The 19,583-nt window shown below is 39.3% G+C and overlaps 1 protein-coding gene across 3 annotated transcripts in view; it reads right to left on the minus strand.

Annotated features, from left to right (window-relative positions):
* Positions 1–19,583, minus strand: part of ASNS (asparagine synthetase (glutamine-hydrolyzing)) — a 183,159-nt gene that overhangs the window by 36,975 nt on the left and 126,601 nt on the right. For all 3 annotated transcript variants that reach the window (XM_084974130.1, XM_084974132.1, XM_084974131.1), the window contains one exon: positions 9,705–9,823. The gene's annotated coding sequence lies outside the window, so the exon portion shown is untranslated. The remainder of the gene's footprint in view (positions 1–9,704; positions 9,824–19,583) is intronic.

Below are 19,583 nucleotides of genomic sequence, written 5' to 3' on the forward strand. Positions count from 1 at the left end.
TGTATGTAAAATGGTAACAGTTTTCTGGCATATGGCAATTCATTAGGTTACCATGAAGTATCGAGGAAAGGGAGAAAGAAGGAGGCTCCGTCTACCCTCAGATGCCCTGAGCCTTCCCTCTGCTCCTCCCACTCACACTTGTCTTGATATTCATTTCTGGGAACACTGCCTCATTTCTGCAAGGATGGATCAGGTCTCCAAATGGGAAGGGCCTCTGGTGTAGTTGTCAGGCCAACCCTACTCTAAACCATAGACTGAGAAGGAAAGAAGTCTGGGGAAGAAAGAGAAAGTTGGGAAGGGGGGTAAGGGGAGGGAAGAAAAGCCTGTAGCTATATCTTTGAACCAAACTGTGAGAATGCAATTACAAATCAGAATAATCAAATACAGGGTGGATCTGGATCTTGTTCCCAAAGATCTTGTTCTGCTGCATCTGCTTCTTGGAGATTTGTTTGTTTGTTGCTCTATAAAGCAGGAAGCCTCTGCATTTGTTTTCATCTCTTTTGGGAGGAATTATAAATTTTTGTTGTTATTCCACTTCCAGTCTTAGACCTCCCATGACTTAACTATATATTGTTTGACTCATTTCTCTTCTTTTTCTTAGATGGCATCAAAAACAATACCTGAAAAACATTTTGCTCCAGATGTATTTGTTGAATTAATAATGAGTAAGATAATTTGGAACCATTCTTCAGCAGGTTTCCTAAAGACTTCTTTTTGATCCTCAGACAAATCCTTCCTTCCTCTGTGTACCCCAAACCAAAAGAATTTTAAAATTCTGAATTAAAACCTCTGGGTGAGGTTCAGGCATAGGATAAGTCTGAAGACCTCCCCCAGGTGATGCTGGTGTGCAGCCAGTGTTCTGAAGTCCTAGGAGCCATTTCAGATAAAGAAGATATTTTTATTCATCATTGTACCCAGTGGTACCCGCCCCAATGTCCCAAATTAAAAAGATCCTCACTTACTTGTTCCATTCGATCCATTGAATATTTCATTAACATTTTATTGAAGATCAGTTTTCCATTACTAGGGATGAAAAATACTAGACTAGAAGGAAACACTTCAGTCTAGTTCCAATTAAAAAACAACCTTATGATGCAGTCAGTAGATCAATAGATCAGTAGATCAGGGCCTCTTGGTATTTTCACATTTGTGAAGGAATGGGCTAGACTAAATAACAGTTAAGATTTCTCTAAACTTAGAGCTTTAAGCACTAAGTGGACGTGAGCTATGTGGGCAGATGGTATCATAGAAAGAGAAAGCAATATTTACTAATCTTTTCAAGTACAATACTATCTCATTTGAACTCCCGATAAACTTTCAAAATAGGTTTTGTTCCTATTTTGGATAAGGAAACCAAGGTGTACTATTTGGTGATTTCATATACAAGTTTTAATCTAAATTAGTCTAACTCCAGAGCCCAGTCTCCTCTCTCACAACCCAGGGCCTCTATAAAAGGAGAATGCTCTGGTGATACTGCCAGAAAAACAGGTGGCTGCACTAGGAAGGCAAACAGTGCTTTCAATAGAGGACACAACTGAAGACCAAATTGCACTGGATACAATATTAAAATAAAATATCACTTTTTCCCATTTGATTTCATTCCCATCTCCATAGTGAAGCCTACCATAGAGGATGGATGCATTTAAAAGTTCTTTCTAATGAGCTATTGAAAATAAAAATTGGGATTTCCCATTGCGGCACAGCGGAAATGAACCTGACTAGGAACCATGAGGTTGCAGGTTCAATCCCTGGCCTCGCACAGTAAGTTAAGGATCTGGCATTGCTGTGAGCTGTGGTGCAGGTTTCAGACACAGCTCAGATCCTGCATTGCTGTGACTGTGCTGTAGGCCCTCAACTCTAACTCCGATTGACCCCCTAGCCAGGGAACCTCCGTATGCCGCAAGTGTGGCCCTAAAAAGAAAAAAAAATGGAATAGAAAAATAAATTAAAATTAAAATCTTCCCTTCTTTGTAAAGATCCTAGAGTTAGTAACACATATACACCCAGGTCCACACCTATTCTTATTTAGCTATAGAGTCCACAACATTGGATTTAAATGGCTAATTTTGTTCTTTAAAATTACTAAATTCTACATGGAGACTAAACAACATGCTACTAAAAAACCAATGGGTCAATGAGGACATAAAAAAGGAAATTAAAAAATACCTCAAGACAAATGATAAAGAAGACAAAACCACTAAAATCTATGGGATGCAACAAAAGCAGTGCTCAGAGGGAAGTTCATAGCAATACAGGCTTTCCTCAAAAAAGAAGAAAAATCTCAAATCGACAACTTAACCTACCACCTAAATAAATTAGAGAAAGAAGAACAAACAAAACCTAAAGTCAGTAGAAGGAAGGAAATCATAAAGATCAAACAGGAAATCAATAAAATGGAGATTCAAAAAACAATAGAAAAAAATCAATAAAAACAAGAGCTGGTTCTTTGTAAAGGTAAACAATATTGACAAAATGTTGGCCAGACTCACCAAGAAGAGGAGAAAAAAAACCCCAAATAAATAAAATCAGAAATGAAAAAGGAGAAGTCACAACGGATATCACAAAAATACAAAAAATCATGAGAGAATACTATGAACAATTGTATGCCAACAAATTTGACAACCTAGAAGAAATGGACAACCTTCTATAGGCTTACAGCCTGCCAAAACTGAATCAAGAAGAAATAGATCAACTGAATAGACCCATCACTAGAAATGAAATTGAATACATCATAAAAACACTCCCTGCAAATAAACGTCCAGGACCAGATAGCTTCACAGGCAAATTCTACCAAACATACAATGAGGAACTTATAACCATCATCCTTAAACTTTTTCAAAAGGTTGAAGAAGGAATACTCCCAAAGACATTCTATGGTGCCACCATCACCCTCATTCCAAAACCAGACAAAGATACCACCAAAAAAAGAAAACTATAAGCCAAGATCTTTGATGAATATAGACACAAAAATTCTCAACAAAATTTTAGCCATCCAAATCCAACAACATTTAAAAAAGTTCATACACCGCAACCAGGAGGGATTCATCCCAGGTGCACAAGGATGGTTCAACATACCCAAATCAATCAATGTCATATACCGCATTAACAAAAGAAAAGTCAAAAACCACATGATCATCTCAATAGATGCAGAGAAAGCATTTGACAAAGTCCAACATCCGTTCATGATAAAAAACTCTTACCAAAGTGGGTATAGAGGGAACATACCTTAACATAATCAAAGCCATTTAGGACAAACCCACAGCAAATGTAATACTCAACAGGGAAAAGCTGAAAGTCTTCCCACTAAAGTCTGGAAGAAGACAAGGATTTCCACTCTCACCACTGTTACTCAGCATAGTACTGGAAGTCTTAGCCACAGCAATCAGACAAACAAAAGATATAAAAAGCATCCAAATAGGAAGAGAAGAGGTAAAACTGTCACTGTATGCAGATGACATGATACTATATACAGAAAACCCTAAGGACTCAACCCAAAAACTACTCGAACTGATAAACAAATTCAGCAAAGTAGCAGGATATAAGATTAACATTCAGAAATCCATTGCATTTCTGTATACGAACAATGAAATATTAGAAAAGGAATACAAAAATACAATTCCTTTTAAAATTGCACCCCAAAAAATCAAATATCTGGGAATACACCTGATCAAGGAGCTGAAAGACCTATATGCTGAGAACTATAAAACATGAATCAACAAAATTAAAGATGTAAAGAAATGGAAAGATATTCCATGCTCATGGGTTGGAAGAATTAATATTGGAAAAATGGCCATACTACCCAAAGCGACCTACAGATTCAATGCAATTCATATCAAATTAACCATGACATTTTTCACAGAACTAGAACAAGCAACCAAAAAATTTATATGGAGCCACAAAAGACCCAAAATTGCCAAAGCAATCCTGAGGAATGAAAACCAAGCAAGAGGCATCACTCTCCCAGACTTCAGGTATTATTACAAAGCCACAGTGATTAAGGCAGTGTGGTACTGATACCAAAACAGACAGACAGACCAATGGAACAGAATAGAGAACCCAGAAATAAACCCTGACACCTATGGTCAATTACTCTTTGACAAAGGAGATAAGAATATAAAATGGGAAAAAGACAATCTTTTCAGCAAGTATTGCTGGGAAACCTGGACAGCTGCATGCAAATCAATGAAACTAGAACACACCCTCACGCGATGCACAAAAATAAACTCAAAATGGCTTAAAGACTTAAATAGAAGACACCCTCAAACTCCTGGAAGAGAACATAGGCAAAACATTCTCTGACATCAACCTTACAAATGTTTTCTCAGGTCGGTCTCCTAAAGCAACAGAAATAAGAGCAAAAATAAACCAATGGGACCTAATCAAGCATTTGCACAGCAAAGAAAACAAAAAAGAAAACAAAAAGACAATTTATAGAATGGGAGAAAATAGTTTCCAATGATGCAACTGACAAGGGCTTCATCTCTAAAATATACAAACAACTTATACAACTCAACAGCAAAAAAAGCCAACAACCCAATTGAAAAATTGGCAAAAGGGAGTTCCCGTCGTGGCGCAGTGGTTAACGAATCCGACTAGGAACCATGAGGTTGCGGGTTCGGTCCCTGCCCTTGCTCAGTGGGTTAAGGATCCAGCATTGCCGTGAGCTGTGGTGTAGGTTGCAGATGCGGCTTGGATCCCACGTTGCTGTGGCTCTGGCGTAGGCCAGTGGCTACAGCTCCGATTAGACCTCTAGCCTGGGAACCTCCACATGCTGCGGGAGCAGCCCAAGAAATAGCAAAAAGACAAAAAAAAAAAAAAAGTTCGGGGGTGAATTAATGATCGATGGCATTAAAAAAAAAAAGAAAAAAAAGAAAAATTGGCAAAAGACCTGAATAGACATTTCTCCAAAGAAGATATACAGATGGCCAACAAGCACATCAAAAAATGCTCAACATCATTGATTATTAGAGAAATGCAAATCAAAACTACCACAAGATACAACCTCACACCAGTCAGAATGGCCATCATTAATAAGTCCACAAATAACAAATGCTGGAGGGGATGTGGAGAAAAGGAAACCCTCTTGCACTGTTGGTGCAAATGTAAGTTGGTACAACCACTGTGGAGAACAGTATGGAGGTAGCTTATAAAACTATACATAGAACTACCATATGACCTAGCTATCCCACTCTTGGGCATATATCCGGACAAAACTTTCCTTAAAAAGGACACATGCACCTGCATGTTCATTACAGCACTATTCACAATAGCCAAGACATGGAAACAACATCAATATCCATCGACAGATGAATGGATTAAGAAGATGTAGTAGATACACACGATGGAATACTACTCAGCCATAAAAAAGAATGAAATAATGCCATTTGCAGCAACATGGATGGAACTAGAGACTCTTGTACTAAGTGAAGTAAGTCAGAGAGAGAAAGACAAATACCGTATGATATCACTTATATCTGGAGTCTAATGTATGGCACAAATAAACCTTTCCACAGAAAAGAAAATCATGGATTTGGGGAATGGTCTTGTGGTTGCCAAGGGGGAGGGGGAGGGAGAGGGGTGGATTGGCAGCTTGGGGTTAATAGATGCAGACTATTGCCTTTGGAATGGATAAGCAATGAGATCCTGCTGTGTAGCACTGAGAACTATGTCTAGTCACTTATGCTGTAGCATTATAATTGAGAAAAAATAGTCTATATATGTATGTGTAACTGGGTCACCATGCTGTACAGTAGAAAATTGACAGAACACTCTAAACCAGCTATAATGAAAAAAAATCATTATATAAAAAACAGAATAAAATAAAATAATAAAATAAAATTACTAAATTCTAAAACCCCAATGAAAGCTTTTATGAAATGATGATCAATTGAAAAGGAGAACCAATCAGTGATCTTACCTTTTTTTTTTATCTTGTGAGTAGTTTTACTCTTTTTTTTTTAATGGCCACACCCATGGCAATGGAAGTTCCCAGGCCAGGCATGGAATCTGAGCTGCACCCTCAACTTATGGTGCACCTGTAGCAATGTTGGATCCTTTTAAACCACTGCACTGGGCTGGTGATCAAACTCTTGCCCCCACAGAGACCTTAGCTGCTACAGGTGAGATACCCTTTTTAACATCCAAAAAATTGAAGTACCCCATGCATGTATTTGTATTTTTAACATCTCATCAACTGAGAAATTCAGAATGATAAAAAGCCATTATAAATTTAGTAATATTTTGAAATGAACCTATACTTTTCCTTATATAGCAGCTATACACATCTGAAAAAATAATCATTCATATACATATGAGACAAATCTGAATACAAAATACATGAATGATCTTGTGGGAATGCTATGGTGATTGGTAGGCAACAGGGACTCAAGGAGCCAAGAGGTGTTTTTAAGCAAAATGACAGAATTGGATTGATTAAAAAGGATCTGGTAACATTGTGCAAGACTAATGGGTTGTGGAAAGAGCAGCCTAGGAAATCAATGAGGAAGCAGGAGATGATGTCATAGCACGTCCTCGTCATGATATCTATGAACCAAATGCTGCTGAACATGAAGACCAATCGGACAAGTGGTAATGGAGAGGAAGAAGTCAAGGACATTTCTAGATTTGGAGCCTTTATGGAAGATAGAATCATGAAGCAAAATAAACACAAAAGAGGAGGAATTGTGTGTTGTTGAGTTTGATGGGAAGGGTAGAGTTGGCATCAGCAGGAATTTTAGAAGGCAGTAGACCACAGTTGCTGAGATGACATTTTAGGATTCAGATGCCTCTATATTCAAAACCAAGGCCTACCACTTGCTGATGATGTGAACTTGGGAAAAATGCCTACCATAATAAATCTCTTCCCTCATTTGAAAATAGGAGAAGTGATACTATATCACAATATAGATAAAATGACACAGCACAGACTTAGGGATTAGAGATGTACCAGCATATGATAATGGCGTGATCAATGGTGAGCGCTATTATTATTATGTAGACTTTCAAGCCATCAGAAATGTCCAGGAGCTGAAGCCATGAAAATTAAATTGGAGAAGTGACTTTCATCCTGAGAAACAAAAGGAAAAACCAAATTAGGGCTCCATGGATGTTAAGACTAGAGAGACAGTCAAATGAGAGGGAAGAAGTGAAAGAACTAGGAGAAGCTGAAGACCTGAAGCCAATGAGATAAGAGTTTTTACAGGCAAGGGAAGAGCTGAATATCATCTAAATTTTCACTGAGTATTGGTAACAGAGATAAAAGTCAACCTTGGGAGCTCCTGTCGTGGCGCAGTGGTTAACGAATCTGACTAGGAACCATGAGGTTGCGAGTTCGATCCCTAGCCTTGCTCAGTGGGTTAAGGATCCGGCATTGCCCTAAGCTGTGGTGTAGGTTGCAGACATGGCTCAGATCCTGCATTGCTAGGGCTCTGGCGTAGGCCAGTGGCTACAGATCTGATTAGACCCCTAACCTGGGAACCTCCGTATGCTGCAGGATCGGCTCTAGAAAAGGCAAAAAGACAAAAAGACAAAAAAAAATTCCTGGATCTGTCGGGGAATTAGTCATCAGTGTTCTGAACAATATTGGTATGAAGAGTGACATGAGGGCAACAGCAATATGCAGGTAGTGACCTTATCTCATTTTATAAGGTGAGAAATGCACAAGACAGCAGAATTTAAATTTTAAAAAGGAAGATACTAATTCAGAGCCAGGAATAATCTGGTTCAATTTGAAAATACGTGGGGGGGACAATCATTCCACATACATTTTTTCCTCTCCTCTCCCAAATCTACTCCATCAATAAATTATTTTAGTGCTGCTATCAAAATAAATCCCATGTCCATTTACATTTTCTTTGGTCTCTCTATGGCTACCACCCTGATTTGGATTACTATCATTTCTCTCCTGCACTGTTACCTACTTAGTGTCCTGGTTCCATCTCACTCCTTTGAACAGCAATTCTCTGTAGCACTAGCCAAGGAATCTTTAAAGTGCACATCAGGTGCTATTCGCCTGCTTCAGACCTTCAGCTGTTTCCCACTGCACTTAAAATATAATCCTGGCTAATTATCCTGGGTCTATGTAGCTCAAGTGAAAGGACACCTGACTATCTCTCTTACCTTATCTCCATCTGTACTCTCCTTTGGCTACCAAATTTAAAACAAAGCCACATTTCCTTTCCTCTTGAAACACAACTCACTGCCACCTTAAACCCCTTGCACTTGCTATGCCCTATCTCTGGAGTGTGTTTCCTCTCATAATCTTCCCTATCGTCCTGTTATTCCAATTTCAGCTCCTCACCTGACACTGCTCTTCCGTGGCCTTTCAACTTAAGCAGTTCTTCCCCCTCCCAGTCAATTTCCATCTCTCTTCATTTTCACAGCTCTATTGCTACATGAATCATCTTACTGGTTTGTTTACTGTCCATCTCCAGAATGGAAACTTTAAGGACACTGGTACGTTACCCATGGTTTTGAAAGTGAAGTGGTTCCTTGAGAAAGATCCCAATTCTACTACAGAAACAGACAGCAGTGGGCTTGGGTAAGTAGAAGTGATGGGTAAACCTCTGCTTACCCTTGAGAGAAGGAGGGATGTTTGGTTCCAAAAGTTTACCCCTTTAGGTCTCTATTTCCTCCAAGACAGCATTGCCTGCAGAGTGAAGGGGCTGCAGGTGACTTAGGGAGAATGGTACACAATGACAAAAAAAAGGGACTGCCCTACATGGCTGAGGCTCCATCTAAGAATGGAAGCCATACATGCCTAGTGGCACTCAGTGCTGGGATTGTCTCCAGAAAATAGTAGAGAACAGTGAACAGGGGTTGAGCCCATGAGCTTATGAAGCAGAGGGTCCTCTAATTTCACCTTAGCTCCCCACAGCAGCCAAAGTGATTTCATGAGGACATGGTACATCCCCATTCAGAACTTATCATGGTACATCCCCATTCAGAACTCCTTAGGTGTCTCATTCACCTCAAACTAAATGCAAACTCCTTAAGCTTTATGTAAATTGGTCCCTGCCTACCTTCCTCTCTGACATCACCCCATACCAGTCCCTGCTAACACTGGACTCTTCTCTTCCACATATCTTCCAAGGTTATTTTTACCTTAGATCTTTGCTTTTGCTGTTTCCTCCACCTGGACCACTCTACCTTCAGATCTCAGCATGACTAGTTCCTTTGTATCATGAGCCTGAAGCTCTAATATTGCCATTTCAGCAAAGGCCACCTACTCTGAAGTAGCCAATTACCTCCTCTCTCCAACCAGGTCATATCACTTCACTGTTCATTTTCTCCTAGTGCTTACTGAAGGCTTATTCTTTTCTCGGCACTGATCCCAGCATGCAACATGTGCTTCCTCATTTATTTAGTCCCAACAACAACCAGTGAGAAGAAGGCTTTTATTATCATACTTGTGTTAGAGAATAAGAAACTGAGCCCCAAAGAGGTTAAATAAATTGTTCAAAGCCACATTAGAAAAATGTAGAGAAACTTTGATTTAAACCCAAGCAGTCTGACTCCAGAGCCAGTGTTCTGGGACCCCTTCCAGTATACTTCAGTACACAGCACACAATAAAGGCTCAACAGATTTAATTAATTTTGTAATCATCAAGGAACTAAGAAATCCAACAGAGAGATGCACTTTTACCATTTGCTAAATTCCCAGATGCCAAAATTACTCAGAAGACACCTTGACTAGGAAACCATACCTTCAGCGAAAAAGAGAGGGAAGCCCACTCCAAGAACAGCTAGCAGGTCCTTAAGCTGGCAGCAAAGGTTACCCATTCTTGGTTGAATCTCGATGATACCCAGGGGACTTTGTAGAAATCTGAGCAAAAGGGAGAGATGAAAGGAATTTATCAGGAAATACAAATAACTAGGTTTTGACCAAGAATAGGCATCCTCATTCTTAGCCCCATCATTGCCTCTTCCACCCTCACCATTTCTAAGAGAGACACCAAATATTCTCAGGGGTTTTGGGTGGGATCCATGTAAGATAGAAGGCCCTAGAGGCTAGGATACAGCCACCTGTGCAACCCATATCCAGGACAAGGGTTAGAAAGGCAGCCTTTAGGTCTGTTGTACCAGCCCTGGTTCTGAATGCTCTTCAGACACAATGACCACTTTGAATAGACTTCTTGACCCATACACCTCAAGTATGCCCTGCACTATCCTGCATCGGTGTTGAGGCTACTATGCTGTTAACCAAACAAATTATCTCATGTCCATAATCTACTCAGCCACTTGGAATCCAACTTTTAACCCATGTATATTCCAGTCTTGGATGCCACTATTCAAGATAATCCATATATGCTTAATTTTGTTCAGGGTTCATCAACCACCAGCTGATTAGGGTATATCTGCTGATACTATATCACTACCCCTCCAAGAATAACATGGTTAGTCCATTTGACCAACCTCTGAGGACCCTGCCTAGAGCAAGTCATTCCTCTCTGCCCAGACCACTCAACATGAATTCCCAAGTTCCCCATTTTCTCTTGGAAACAGGAACATTCTAGTAACCAGCCCACTTAAACCCTCCTAAAATAACTTTCTGGTGTACTGAAGAATGGTATAATTCCAGTGAGGGCCATGTCCATTGTGTACCCAGACAATCAGAGTGGGAAACCCTGGATGGCTTTCCTCCAAGTGTATACAATGGAGAATAATAAGCTTTTTTCCCAGTGAGCTTGAGGAAGCCGGAGTTGTGTCATGCCCAAGGCTAGGTATACAAACTCAACAGGTAAAGACCCAGTCATTATAACCTCCTGTCTCTCTCTGACACTTCTGCTGGCCATCCAGCACTCACTCCAAGTTTAGAACTAGGGTGTTGACCAAATATCTCCCTAGCTTGTGTCTTAGGAAGCTCTCTTGGCAGAAAGGCCATACTGTATGGTAGAGAGAATGCAGGCTTAAATAGATTACTTTATCCTCATCTGTAAAATAGCTGCATTGGAGGGTTATATTGAGAATTAAAAACAGTACTTGTAGGAGTTCCCATTGTGGCTCAGCAGAAATGAACCCAACTAGTATCTATGAGGACATGGGTTTGATCCCTAGCCTCTCTCAGTGGGTTAAGGATCCAACATTGCTATAAGCATGGTGTAGGTCATAGAAGCAACTTGGATCCCGCATCGCTGTGGCTGTGGTATAGGCCAGCAGCTACAGCTCTGATTCAACCCCTAGCCTAGGAACTTCCATATGCCTCAGGTGTGGCCCAAAAAAGACAAAAAAAAAAATTATAACGCACCAAATGCAGTCACCAGAAACTAGGGGTAGGGGGTTGATAAATGACAGTTACTATAAATAAATGTTATTTGGCATTTGTCCTCAAAGTATACACCTCAGCTGCAGATCAGAGTCCTTGTAGCTAGATCTCAAAGAATTGCAGACATCCTAGCCTCCCTCCCCTTCAGACCTGAGGACACTTCAGACCACATACTTCTCTGCTCTCCACTTAGGTCACTCACTGTCCTGCCTCAAAGGACTTTTGGAGGAAGGCTATAAAAAGAAAGGGGCAGATACTGAAAAGATTATAAAGCAAAAACTTTAAAAATATCTCTATCATCTCTTACCAATGTAAATGATAACTACTTATATATTTTAGGTAATGGGCCTACAAATTGAACGTCAAAGAAAAAAGTTCTCTATTCTTTTGTGGTTCACAGTCTTGTCTGTGGATGAATATCAAAAGAAAATGATAAAAAGCAGATTCTGGACCTTACCCCAGAAACAATGACTTCACAGTTCTGGAAAGGATCCTAGACATGAATATACTTCAAATTTTCCCTGCTGACACATATGGTTATTGAAATGAGAATCACTGATCTGTATTTAGAACATTTAGGAATAAGGGCTTGGAAAGCAACAAAAAAATTACAGTAGTGGCTTAAGATGATGGAATTCTGCACATTTTTTCCTTTTTGTTTTCATATGTTTAATCCCAATATTCTTACATACTAAACTTTAAAATATTAACTATAATTTTTATAGAAAAAAATGACTTCTGAGTGGAGAACAGGTAACAAGAGAGAGGGTGTCTGGACAGGGAAATGATGAGAGAGCTGTGGTGGGTATGGACAAATAAGTCTCATCACAAATAAGACCTTTGTACTCCCACCACCTCCTCCAACTCTGCCCAATCCCAGGCCACAACCAAGCATTCACCTTGGTACCTGTGTGAGGCAGAGTGGTGGAGGTGTAAACTCTGCAAGGTCAAGTGTGCCCCAAATGACCCAGACACTGTGTGTCGTGAGAGGGAGCAACAGGGATGGGCTGCACACCACTTTTCTTTTTAGAACTCCTGTCTCATTTAAGCTGCTCAACAACTTTGCAAATTCAAATGTTTATATTAAGGCAAAGATGCAGAAAAATCAGAACCCTCATACATACATTAGTGGGAATGTAAAATTGTTCAGCCACAGTGGAAAATGTTTTGGCAGTTCTTCAAAAAGTTAAATATACCATCTGACCCACAACATATCCCCCCAAATTGAAAATAGGTACTCACAAAAGTAGATATACAAGAATGTTCATAGCAACACTATTCCCAATAGTCAAAATTAGAAACAGATCAAATGTCCTTCCGAGGATGAATAAATAAACAAATTGTGGTGTATATATATACATTGTGGTGTGTATATATATGTGTGTGTGTATATATAACACACACACACAGATATAGCAGAATATAGGTAAAAATTTAGGCATAAAAAGGAACAAAGTACTGGTATATATTACAACATGAATGAACCTCAAAAAGCACTATGCATAAGTGGAAGAAGACAGATGCAAAAGTCACGTATCATATCATTCCATTGATATAAAATATTCTGAATAGATGAATTCATCCAGACAGAATACAGACTGGTGACTGCCAGGGGTTGGGGAAAAGGGGGATTGTGGAGAAACTGCATAAAGGGTAAAGGGTTTTACTTTGGAATGATGAAAATATTCTAGAACTAGATAGGAGTGGTGGTTGTAAAACACCGTAAAGAAAAATAAAAATAATAAAAAATTACAACTTGACTTTACACCTAAGGCAACTAGAAAAAGAAGAACAAACAAAGGCCAAAATTAGCAGAAGGAAAGAAATCATAAAGATCAGAGCAGAAATAAATGAGATAGAAATGAAGAAAACAACAGATTAATAAAACTAAAAGCTAGTTCTTTGAAAAGATCAACAAAATTGATAAACCTCTAGCCAGATTCATCAAAAAAAAAAAAAAGGGATGGGGCTCAAATCAATAAAATTAGAGAAGAAAAAGGAAATTACAACTGACACCACAGAAATGCAAAGGACCAAAAGAGACTACCTCAGGCAACCATATGCCAACAAAATGGATAACTTAGAAGAAAGGCAAATTCTTACAAAGGTACAATCTTTGTAAGACTGACCCCAGAAGAAATAGAAAATATGAATAGACCAATCACAAGTACTGAAATTTAAAGTGTGATTTAAAAACTTCTGTGAGTTCCTGTTGTGGCTCAGCAGTAACCAGTAGGACTAGTGTCCATGAGGATATGAGTTAAATCCCTGGCCTCACTCAAGGGGTTAAGGATCTGGCATTGCCATGGCTGTAGTGTAGTTTGCAGATGTGGCTCAGATCCTGCATCACTGTGGTTGTGGTGTAGGCTGGCAGCTGTAGCTCTGATTCGACCCCTAGCCTGGAAACTTCCATATGCTTCAGGTGCAGCCCTAAAAAAAAATTCCCATTGTGGCTCAGTGGGCTAAGGACCTGACATTGTCTCCTGGAGGATGCAGGTTCAATCCCTGGTCTTGTTTAGTGGGTTAAGAATGTGGTATTGCCACAAGCTGGGGTGTGGGTCACAGATGCAGCTCATATCCAGAGTTGCTCTAGCTGTGGCATAGGCACCAGCTAGAGCTCTGATTCTACCCCTAGCCCAGGAACTTCCATATGCCACAGATGTAGCTTTAAAAAGAAAAAAAAAATCTAAACAACAAAAGTCCAGAATCAGATGGCTTCATGGGCAAATTCTACCATTTAAAGAAAAGTTAACACCTATCTTCTGAAACATTTCCAAAAAAGTGCAGAGGAAGTAATACTTCCAAGCTCACTCTGTGAGGCCACAACCACTCTGATACCAAAATTAGACAAAGATACCACACACAAAAGAAAATTACAGACCAATATCACCTTAAACATATATGCAAAAACCCTCAAAAAAATATTAGAAAACTAAACAATACATTAAAAAGATTATACATCATGATCAAGTGAGATTTGTCCCAGAGAAAGATTCTTCAATATCCACAAATCAATAGTGTGATACACCACATTAACAAACTGAAGAATAAAAACAATATGGTCATCTCAATAGATACAGAAAAAGCTTTCAACAAAATTCAACATCAATTTATGATTAAAAAAAAAAAAACCTCTCCAGAAAATGGGCATAAAGTCAACCTACCTTAACATACTAAAGGCTATATATGACAAACCCACATTATTCTCAATGGTGAAAAGCTGAAAGTATTTCTTCTAAGATTAGGAAAAAGACAAGGATATCCAATCCATAACTTTCATTCAACATGGTTTTGGAAGTCCTAACTATAGTAAACAGAGAAGAAAAAATAAAAGGACTCCAAAGTGGAAAAGAATAACTAAAACTGCCACTGTCTGCAGATGACACAATAGTATATATAGAAAATCCTAAAGATGCTACCAGAAAACTACTAATACTCATCAATGAACTAGATGCAGGATACAAAATCAATACACAGAAATCTCTTGCATTCCTGTATACTTACAAAAAAAGATCAGAAAAAGAAATTAAGTAAACAATCCTATTTACCATTGCATCAAAGAGAATAAAATACCTAGGAATAAACCTGCCTAAAGAGGCAAAAGACCTGTACTCTGAAAATTATAAGACACTGATGAAGGAAATGGATGACACAAGTAGATGGAAAGATATACTGTGATTACAGATTAGAAGAATTAATTAATTAGAAGAATTAATACTGTCAAAATGGCCATACTACCCAACAGAATCTATGGGTTCCATGAAATCCCTATCAAAATACCAATGACATTTTTCACAGGACTAGAACAAAAAAAAAAAGTTGAAATTTGAATGGAAATACAAAGGACCCAAATAGCCAAAGCAATCCTGAGAAAGAAAAATAGAGTTGGAGAATTCAGGTTCCTTGACTTTGGACTATACTACAATCTACAGTCATCAAAACAGTATACTAGTGAAACAAAAACAGACACATAGATCAATGGAACAGGATAGAAAGCCCAGAAATAAACCCATGCATCTATGGTCAACTGATCTATGACAAGGGAGGCAAGAATATATAATGAAGAAAAGACAGCCTTTGGAGTTCCCATCGTGGCTCAGTGGTTAACAAATCTGACTAGGAACCATGAGGTTGTGGGTTCAATCCCTGGCCTTGCTCAGTGGGTTAAGATCTGGCATTGCCGTGAGCTGTGGTGTAGGTTGCAGATGCAGCTCAGATCCCTTGGTGCTGTGGCTGTGGCGTAGGCCAGTGGCTAAAGCTCTGAGTAGACCCCTAGCCTGGGAACCTCCATATGCCATGGGAGCAGCCCTAGAAAAGGCAAAAAGACAAAAAAAAAAAAAAAAGAAAGAAAAGAAAAGACAGCCTTTTTAATAAGTGATGCTGGGAAAACTGGACAGTGGCATATAAAAAAAATGAAATTAGAACACTTTCTAACACCATACACAAAAATAAATTCAAAGTGTATTAAAGACCTAAATATAAGACCAGATACCATAAAACTCTTAGAGAAAAATCATAGGCAGAATACTCTTTGACAAAAAACCACAGAAATATCTTTCTGGATCTAGCTCCTATAGTAATGAAAGAAAATAAATAAATAAACAGGAGCTCCCATTGTGGTCCTATCCCTGGCCCAGTGAAGTGGTTTAAAGGATCTGGCATTGCCACAGCTGAGGTATAGGTTGTAGCTGTTGCTTGGATTCAATCCCTGGCCTGGGAACCTCCATATGCTGTACATGCAGCCATAAACTTTAAAAAAAAAAATTTTTAATAAATAAACAAATGGGACCCATTCAACTCAAAAGTTTTTGCACAGAAAAGGAAAACATAAACAAAACGAAAAGACAACCCACATAATGGGAAAAAATATTTGCAAACAAAGTGACTGATAAGGGATTAACCTACAAAATATGCAAGTAACTCATTCAGTTCAATATCAAAAAAAAAAAAAAAACCCAACCAAAAAACAAAAAAATAGTCAGAAGAGGGAGTTTTCTTGTGGCACAGTGGGTTAAGGATTTGGCATTGTCACTGCTGTGGCTCTGGCTAAAGCTGTGGTGTGGGTTCAGTCTCTGGCCCAGGAACTTCTACAAGTTGCAGGCACAGCCAAAAAAAAAAAATTGGGCAGAAGAACTAAATAAACATTTCTCCAAAAAAGACATATGGATAGCCAAAAAGCACATGAAAAGATGTTCAACATTGCTAAGTACTAGAGAAATGCAAGTCAAAACTACAATGAGGTATCACCTCACAACAGTCGGAATAACTATCGTCAAAAAGTCTACAAATAATAAATGTTGGAGAGGGTATGAAGAAAAGGGAGCCCTCCTAAACTTTGGTGCGAATGTAAATCAGTACAAGCGCCATAGAGAACAATGGGAAAGTTCCTCAAAAAACTAAAAATAGAATGACCATACAATCCAGCAATCCCACTGCTGGGCATATATCTAGAGAAAACTGTAATTTGAAAAGATACATGTACCCCAATGTTCATTGCAGCACTATTTACAATAGCCAAGATATAGAAGCAACCTAAATTTCCATTGACAGAGGAATGGATAAAGATTCTGTGCAGCATATATACAGTGGAGTATTACTCAGCCATAAAAAATGAAATAATGCCATTTGCAGCAACATGGATGGACCTAGAATTATCAAACTAAGTGAAGCAAGCCAGACAGAGAAAGGCAAACATCATATGATATCACTTATATGTGAAATCTTATAAAATAATACAAATGAACCTATTTATAAAATAGAAACAAACTCACAGACTTTGAAAACAAACTACAGCTACCAAAGGGGAAAGGTTTGGGTGGAGGGAGGGAGGGATTAAAAGTTTGGGACTGACACACACACACTCTAATGTATATAATAAGGACCTACTTATAGCACAGGGAACTCTACTCAGTGTTCTATAATAACCTATATGAGAAAAGAATGGATACAAATATATGCATAACTGAATCACTTTGCTGTACACCTGAAACTAACACAACATTGTAAACAGTCCATCAATAGAAGAATTTTTTTACTTAAAGAAAAATGTCTCTGGCAGCAGTGGGGAGGAGAGCTAGAATGTGAACTGCTGGGAAGCAGGAAATCAGTGAAAGGCAAAAAATGATGATACAGATGTGGGGATGCCCAGAATTTCCAGGGCAAGCTCTGCAGGAAGTGGTGCCAACTGGATGAGAGGAGGGAGAGGGATGGTTCCCTCAAATATTTTTCCTTTGCCAGCAGGCATAACATTAGGCTCTGTCAGTAGATGGCAGAGGAGAAAAGGGTTTTACTTCCTGATTCTGGTGGGTGTGTGTGTGTGTGTGTGTGTCTTCAGCTCTGTGTTACATGCCACTTCCCCAGTGCCTGGCAGCTCCGAGAGACCAGCAGCTTCTTCATTCACCTCCTTTAGAATGTTTTGTAGCAGAAAGCCTCCAGGGACACACCTCCGTGTGAACAGCTTTTTTTGGCACCCTAGAGAAATGATTTCTGACATGTTTGCTAGCATTGCACCTGTGGACTAAGAAAAAATGCACAACCTGAAAGTTGAGAGTTAAGTTTTATTTGGAGCGAAATTAGGACTTAACCCTGGAGACTCTGAAGTAACCCTCAGAAACTGCTCTGAGGCAGTGAGGGAGGAGCCAGAATATATAGGAGTTTTTGCAACAAAGGGCAGGGAGCAGGAACAAAAAGGTCTGAGATCTTGCAAGTCATTCCTTTGATATTCACCTCCACTATCAGGGCCAGTACCCTGGCCCTGATAGTGGTTTTCACAGCTTGCAGGACTCAAGGGCTCTCACCCTTGGAGGTGACTGCAATCACAGAGGACTGTGGCATTCTTTTATTCTTAACTACAGACCAGATGGAAATACCACCCAAGGAGGAAAAGGGGAAATATCAGGATATGATAAAAGTGAGGGGGAGGTGCATGCAGCATACACACATTTTACAAAAGTTTGTTGCTGATCTCCTGAAGGATACTACGAGTCATAAGAAGCAGACATCACCTTGAAGGATGTTAGTGTTTTTCTGGATATGAGAAGATGCAAGAACTGGGCACATAGTATCTTCTAAAAATATCTGACTGTCTGAAGTCCTGTTCTTCCAGCTTTCCCAGAACACAGAGTGCCTCATTCCTGGTCTCCACCCTGAGCTCTACTCCAGGGGTGCTACAGGTTGGCAGGGATAGCAGTTCATATTTTACTCCATGTAGAGGCTGATGGTAAATGCCAAACTTCAGTCTACACACCACAGAGATTTCTCTGCCATCCAGTGAGCTGGCTGTGCCCAATAAGGCCTGGGTCTCAGCCTGGAAGGGGGTGGGGGCCCTTCCTTGTGCACCTGTCTCAGCCCTGGGAACAATAGCTGCCCTTTATATCTGCTATTTCTTTTTTTTTTTCTTTTTTTAATTTTAGGGCCATATCTGCAGCATATGGAGGTTCCCAGGCTAGGGCTGAATCAGAGCTATAGCCTCCAGGCCTACACCACAGCCACAGCAACGTGAGATCCAATCCTCATCTACAACCACAGCTCATGTCAATGCCTGATCCTTAATCCACCGAACAAGGCCAGGGATCAAACCTGCGTCCTCATGGATGCTAGTCAGATTTGTTTCCACTGAACCACCATGGGAACTCCCTATACCTGAAATTTCTAGATTCATTTCAGTTCTCTCCTTCTTCCTAGCCCATTTCTTGTTATGTCTATCCCCTTGTTATGTCTATCCCCCCCTTTTATACTTAATAGTTTTTTTTATATTAAACTTTCCCATTACTCTGTGGTTTCTCTCTCCTGCTTAGGCCCAGACTAATATAGCTGGCTTCTAAATTCATAAAGACGATAATAGTATTAATAAACACAAAAAAAAACAGGAAGAGGAGGAGTTTTGGAAGAAAAATAATTTGTTCTGTTTTGTTCATGTTAAACTATGGTCCTTGACAGGCCACTCAGGAGAGAGTCAAGGACAGAATTTTACATTATCTGGTGCTTTTTCAAACTGCTTATGTTCTAACTCCAGCCACTGAGATGTTTATTGAGATGTGACACTAGATTAGGGTACAGACTCCTGCATTTATTTTCAGTCTCTACAGATGCTTCTCATGTGCAATTGCTTTATTGGACAGTGTAAGATGCTGGTTAAGAAAACAGCTTTGTAGTTGTATTAATTTGGGTTTATATCTCAGCTTTGCCTTTTATTAGTGGTGACTTTGAACAATGATGAGTTTCTTCTGCAAAATGTGGCTAATTAGTATTTAGCTGTTTACATTGTAAGAACTAAACTAGATGAAGACATGTAATAAGCATAGTTCTTGGCACATGATAA

Source organism: Sus scrofa, chromosome 9, assembly GCF_054392235.1.
Source record: "Sus scrofa isolate SSC_HxYL_T2T_F1_AM1 chromosome 9, Sscrofa_HxYL_maternal_Yorkshire_Landrace_v2.0, whole genome shotgun sequence".
In the NCBI taxonomy this organism is placed as follows: Eukaryota; Metazoa; Chordata; class Mammalia; order Artiodactyla; family Suidae; genus Sus; species Sus scrofa.